This window comes from Sceloporus undulatus, chromosome 4 (genome assembly GCF_019175285.1).
Source record: "Sceloporus undulatus isolate JIND9_A2432 ecotype Alabama chromosome 4, SceUnd_v1.1, whole genome shotgun sequence".
NCBI lineage: Eukaryota > Metazoa > Chordata > Lepidosauria > Squamata > Phrynosomatidae > Sceloporus > Sceloporus undulatus.
In genome coordinates this window covers 128,478,031-128,485,346 of record NC_056525.1, presented here as the reverse complement: position 1 = coordinate 128,485,346, position 7,316 = coordinate 128,478,031, and positions in this window count along the sequence as shown.

The following is a 7,316-nucleotide window of genomic DNA, read 5'->3' as shown; positions in this document are numbered from 1 at the left end:
GCTTTTATAGCTTCCCTGCATGCTCCTCCCATCACCGCTGCTTGTGGAGGGCTGGTGAAATGGGCTGGGGCTTCCTGGCTTCCCCGCTGTGTTCCTCCCTTCACCGCTGCTTGTGGAGGGCTGGTGGAATGGGCTGGGGTTTCCTGGCTTCCCCATTGTGCTCCTCTCTTTGCCACTGCTCGTGGAGGGCTGGTGGAATGGACTGGAGCTTCCTGGCTTGCCCACTGTGGTCCTCTCTTTGCCACAGCTCGTGGAGGGCTGGTGATGTGTGCTGGGGCTTTCATAGCTTCCCTGCGTGCTCCTCCCTTCGCCACAGCTTGTGGAGGGCTGGAGCTTCCTGCTGTGCTCCTCCCTTCGTTGCTGCTCATGGAGGGCTGGTGGAATGGGCTGGGGCTTCCTGGCTTCCCCACTGTGCTCCTCTCTTCGCCACTGCTCGTCGGAAATGACGTTTTAGAGCATGCTCAGAGAAGGTATTTCTAAGCAGGCAATGAGGATTTGTTTGTTTCCTTTTGATAGCCAAATTTGCACTGGACCCACTTTAATGTGCTTTTAACCCCTTGTTGTGCTCTGTGTGTGATAACCAATAGCATGTGGGCTTGCTTTTCTGGGATGCCACCACTTTAACCATTTTTGGGATGGAAGCACATAGGACCTACATGTGATAAAGTCATCTGAAGCTGTCTTACACATATTAAACTACCTGTACAATTATTAATTAAACCCAGACCACCACTTGTGTGTATTCCCCAAAATATCACAGCCTCATATTGTATACCATATCAACTGATAGACATAACATATCATAACCATACATGTACAATATCATATATTCCCCCCTCCAACCCTGTAATCAAAAAAGGACTCGACAGCACAATATCATGGCAGGATTAGCTGAATCCTGACAAAGAAGAGCAGTCAATAAACTCAAAAACACTACCTATAGCGATAGTAGCCATCTGTTTATTGTGAACATAAAAAGGTTAAGGCCTGGATAGAGAAAGAGAAGCAGGAGTTATCAGGTTTTTCACTGTTTTAAAAGAGCCAGATCTATAAATCTAGCTGCCACTGAGTGGCATTACACAATTCTCGCTTCCAGGTAAAAGGCATTGGAATTTGACCTTTGTTCTGTGGTACATTATACACTACATTCAATATCCTTTAAAGCTGTAGGCACCAAAGGCATGAATAGATAACTGATTTTTCCCACCACTGCACTTTAACCTTTTCTTTCTAGTTCCATTCTGTCCTATCAGTGAACTTTAAAGTAAACAGCTAAATATAATATAATTTCTTTCCAGCTTTCTTTTAACTGTTTCCTAGTTATCATTCATTACTGCTATGGAGTAACCCATAAATGCAATATTGGACTGGAGGAGAAATCTGGGAAGTAGTGCCCTCGTGGTGTCACTTCCGCCGTGACACGTCTGGACGTCCAAGACGTGAAAATGGCGGCACCCATGTGGATGGGCGCTGCCATTTACGACGCCCTCTGCGCGTACTATGAAGAAGGGCCGTGAGGAAGGTAAGACCCTTCCTAACCCTAATACGGCCCTTCCTAACCCTAGTACGTGCAGAGCCATTAGGTACTGCAAAGTTAGACAAGCAATAAGTGAAGGCTTGATCCAGTTAACATATTGTAAATCAGAATACAGTGTAGCAGATGTCATGACAAAACCATTGTGTGCAGCAAAGCATCAAGAAATGGCTGAGAAGATGGCAATGGTGAAACATGAAACGTAAATTGTATAAATATTCAGTCTGTGTGTGTGTGTGTGTGTGTGTGTTAATGTACATGAAATGAGAGTTGAATTTCACTGCAGTGAATATGGATTCTGGACAATGCAACACATAGAAAGATTGCAGTATTTCAATAGGTGGAGTGTAATCATCACACCCTATAGGATATGCCCAGGGTGACACAGCAGGCTGATGCAAGAGGACTAGTGCAGACACCTGTGTGAAAAGATCATGTCATGGACAAAATGTATAAATATGGGCATGGCCTATGTTCATTGTAGGGTCCTGTTGTTAGTGGATGGTTGGTTGGTTTGCATATAGTGCTGTAAATACTCTGTAGTAAAGTTCTGTACATAGACTTGAAGACTCTGAGAGCCTGAACAGACAGGCCAAAATAAAGCTGCTTCAGGTCACTTTGGAGGTATGCTGTAACCATAAGATATGCTGTAGAGCGTCCTAAGAGGCCGGAAGTTGTGCCAAAGCCATGCTCCAGCTTTGGCGCAGCTTCTGGCCTCTTAAGATGCATGTGCCATTTAAACATCATATTTCCAAAGTGACCTGAAGCAGCTTTATTTTGGCCTGTCTGTTTGGGCCCTGAGTTATTATTTAGCACCTAGGTGTGGTCAGCACTGCTGAGCCTAGCATAGAAGGACCACTGGAATTGCATGGCTCTGACAGTTTTCATAAGATTTATATTTACCAAAAGTTGAACTTTTGGAATCATTTTTTGGAAAATTTAACATTGGGAAGACTCAATAACTCAAACAGAAAATAAGAAAAGAAAAGTTGTAATTTATGTTAATCAGGGATATCCATCACTCAGATATTTCAAGATGGTGAAGGACAATATTTAGAAATGGAAGCCTAAATTAATGATTAGAATCTTTGATTGTTGGACTTTATGCCCCTAAAGGGATGAAGTCTGGGTCCCCCCCCCCCCGAAATTGGCCCTATACAGACAGCCAAAATAAAGCTGCTTCGAGTCACTTTGGAGGTATGGTGTTTCAATGATGCATGTGTCCTAAGAGTCTAGAAGCTGCACCAAAGCTGCACTCCAGTCCTTAGGAGTGGAGCGTGGCTTTGGTGCCGTTTCTGGACTCTTAGGATGTATGTATCATTGAAACAGCATACCTCCAAAGTGACTCGAAACAGCTTTATTGTGGCTGTCTGTATCGGGCCTTTGTTGGCTAAAATTATGTTACATGCCTTGAAAATCTGATTTTATTGGGAAACTCGAATTGTATGATATTGCCTAAAGTCAACAAATAGCTAGAGGAAAAAAAGATTATAGGAGATCAGGGTAAAATGATATTTTTTATTTCTTTTCTTTCTTCTTTTTTTGGCAACCTGGCAATTCAAGATGTTTGGAGATTTAAATATGTAAATTCTAGGGACTTTACTTTTGGGGGAAAGTAAGCAGAGATTTTTTGTCATTCTTCCAAAAGACTATGCAGTAGGCCATGGAAAGGGATGAACTGGGAGGAAATAACTGCGAGAGATGTCATACTCTACAAGGGGAATAGCATTTATGTCCCTGAGACACTCAAAGGAAAAAAAAACTAAAACAATGTCATGATGCCAAAACAACTGGACATTTTGGATATGTAAAGATTTTATATTTGATCAGACATCAATTCTAGTGTATACAGACAACTATATCAAAAGTTTCCCTGTTTGGCTACTTCCAAACGGACTGGAGGAATGCCTTGGGGGCTTTAACAGCCTCTTCCCATGCCATTGAGACCTTTGACAGAAATTAGTATGGATTTTATTCTTGATTTGTCTGAAAGGAGGAAATAGATTGTGATCTGGGTGGTAATTGACTTGTTCTCTAATAGGTATGCCATGTGTGGCTATTCCCACTGCTTCTCAGCTTGGCAAGATTTTTGTAGATCATGTGTATCAATTATATGGCATCCCCTCAAAGATGGAGGGCGCAGTTTGCTTCTCAGTTTTGGGAGCATTTCATGGAGTTACTGGGGATTGAACAGAGTTTGAGTGCAGCCCAACACCCACAGACATATGGATTGTTCTGAAACAATATTTATGTTGTTATATCAATTTTCAGCAAACAATTTGTGTGGGCTATTTGAGTTTTGCTGAAATGACCTATTACAATGTGGTACATCAAAGCACCCATTTCAAGTGGTATATGAGCAGGATGTAAAGCTGTTACCCACCTTAGTGATGGATGACTCTAACTCAATTCTGCTGGTTGATTGGATTACAAAAATTAAAGAAATATGGCCAAAGATTGTGTCAGCAATAGACTTTTCAAAAGATAATTATAGAAAACATGCTATCGGAAGAGAGTTCCTGAAGGGGAATTGAAAATGAAGGACCAAGTACATTTGTCCACTAGGTTCCAAAAATGTTTGCTACCATCAAAGAAGCTGGATCTCAAATTTGTCAGCCCTTTCCCTCTCAAAACGATTGTCAATGGGACTGCGGTAGAAACTGACCTCCACAAAACTTATTGTCACATTTACCCTGTGTTTCATTGTAGTGTGTTGAAACCAGTGAATGTTACCAAAATGTGGCACCAGCCCCCTTTGTTCCCACCGCTGGTGGCCAGCAACCCCTTGAAATAAAACAGATTTTGGACTCCCAGTTTGTCAAAGGTCAACTACAGTATTTTGTCCAGTGGAAAGATTTTCCTCCTGGTCATGCTAAGTGGGTGGCTGACAACCATGTTAGAGCCCCTAAGTTAGTTAAAAAGTTCCATCAAACTTTTCCTGATAAATCCAGACCTGGTAGATGTTCATTCTTCTATGATTACTTTTCTTCTGTTTATTTGCTTTGCTATTTTGGTCAGTGAAAGCTCCTAAGAGGGTTTGGGGAAGGTCATCTTGGGGGGGGGGTGTCAGGGTCTCTTAGAGCTCCCCCTGTCATGGTTTATTGTGTGTGATATTATGCTTGTGTAGAAATATAGTGAATAGTGGTGTTATAGTTAGGGAATTTATTGTTGTTGAAACCGTTTTGGGTTAGTTGTTGGGAATGGGAGGCAGCTGATGGAGGGAAGGAGAGAGACACAGGATATTACAAAAGCCCCAAGGTCATTCTCTTGGTAAAGGGATGAAAAGGAGGGGGAATGGGAAACAAGGTTAGGCAGTAGCATCACTGGGGTGGTGCAGGGGGTGCAGACTGCACCAAGTGACACCCCAGAAGGCGGCTCACACCCAGTCAGCCCGCCCACACCATCCCCCATACTCTGTCTACAGTGCATGCTGCCCTGTCCCCTGGTCCCGCACACACCTCTCCCTGAAGGTGCAAGTGCTTCTCTCCATGCACGCGAGTGCCACTATGTCCACGTGTGCATGCACACTGCTCCATTCCCATGTGTGCACTCTATCTGTCCCATTCCTTTTCTCGCACAGGAGAAAAAAACACTGTACTCCTACTGACCTAGACAATACCAAACAAACAGGTATACTGCAATGTAGGTTATTAAATTTATGATGTTAGAAAAGGAATGCACAAAGCTCTATATTGGAGAACCAAATAAGTTGTATATTGTTTAAACCCACACAAACCATATAAACAAGCAAACTTGCAAACACTTGGTAGGAAATGTCCAGCAATAAAATTTATGGCTACATTACAGTATACATGTTTGCTTGGTACTGTCCTACCAAGCCCTACCTCCCAAACCCAACAGAAGTCACACACACACCCCAGAAGTTTCACCGCCTGCACCAGGTGCAGGAACACCACTGGGGTTAGGTGTGAACGGGGTTATACACTTGTGATTAAGTCTTTGAAGCCAATTCTGGCAATTGTCTACCATGCTGAGCTTCTCAATAAATCCTATCTGGTTTACACATGAAGGCTGGTTATTGATTAAGCTAGAGATGGGGTCATCACAGAACACTGAGAAACACAGGAGTCAACAAAGCAGAGAAATATACAGGATTACATATTATCAGAGGCTCTTATATCTGTGAGCTTGTAACAACATTTTGGATTTAGCAACACAATTTTATTTTCTTGGATACACAGTAGGTAACATCATGTTTGTTATCAATTCATATATTCCTTTAAATGGGAGTACATTTTAAATTTGTGTAACATTATTGTACTAGTGCTGAGATGTTGCATTGTAATATATCACATTTCTAGGGTATTACTGATGATGAATATCATGAAATTGTCACATAGTTTTAATATCATTTTGCCTTTACATATATAGCTGCTGTTATTTTTGTTTGGGTTTGTGCTGACTGTAGCGGAATTAGTTTCCTAGCTCAGAGAGGATCTGGTGCATTTAGGATATTTAACACTGGAAATAGTAACTGATGAATTAGGGTATTTGGTTGCATTAAGTGAACTGCAAATTAAAAAGTGAGAAAATTAGGCAGAGCTCCCTTATCTTTAGCTGTGTTTGGATGAACCCACAAAGAGCCTAAGTGACTGCAGTCTACAGCTATGTTTATCAGCTATGGCACTTCTGGGCAGGGATAGCAGCCATGGCGACCCTTTGAGGTTGTTTACAGTCTAGGGAGAGTGCAGCCAGTTCCCCCAAATACCTCCACAAGTTCCCTAAAGCTCCAATCTTCCAATTTTTAAAAAGTTGGCATGATTTTGGGGAGATTTTTACTTGTTCACCCACCAACAAAGCCCCTTAACACTCCCCCACTACCCCCCTACATTTTCCTCTGTAGTGCCTCTCAAAATGGCAACAGGAAGTGAAACAAACACCACTGACAAGAGAGCTTTCACAGTAACAGGAATTTATCTGAAAAACATCTAGTGGTAGTTGTGTTGGCCATATAGCAAATCTAATAACATCCAAACAATGATACCTTTATGGGGCCAACCAAAATGCACAATTACATGTTGCAAGCTTTTGAAGTCACACTGGCTTCTTCGTCAGGCAAACAGGAGAAAGATATTGCAAAACATGAACACTTCTTCAGACATCCAGTGTTCTCTACCTACATAGGAGCCTGTGGCTTCACAAAAGAAGGAGGCAAGCTGGATTCCAAGAAAACATCTTCTTTGAATTGCAAATGGACATTAAATTTCCTTGAATTTGAAATTCTACCAGTGGACAAAGAGGGAGGTGCCAGCCTGCAGATAGCCCTCCCTACCTTCTGATCTAAGACCTGAAACAGAAAATGCAGGCCTATGACTAACGTCTTCAATTCTTTTCTCCCGTTTGCCTGATAAAGAAGCCAGTATGACTTCAAAAGCTTGCAACACGTAATTGTGTATTTTGGTTGGTCCAATAAAGGTATCATTGTTTGGATGTTATAGGAATTTCTCTGGATATGTGCTGCAGTTACAATCATTTCATCACATGCAGGAAACCTGTTTTATTTGGAAAGGGTGAGGAATCAATTGTGCAATGGTGGCAATGGCACCAACAAAGACACCAGGTCTGCTGGAGAGACAGAGGCCAGTTACACACCGGCACTTTAGTGCGTGAAGAGCACGCACTAGGATTACAAAAGGGCGGTGCTTCTGTACCGCCCTAACCCTAGTGTGTGCCCGTCACGCACTAAACGGCGGCGGCCCTTCCATATGGCCGCCGCCGTGAGGACGTCACGGCCGCGCCGCCTCTAGATGGGGCGGCGCGG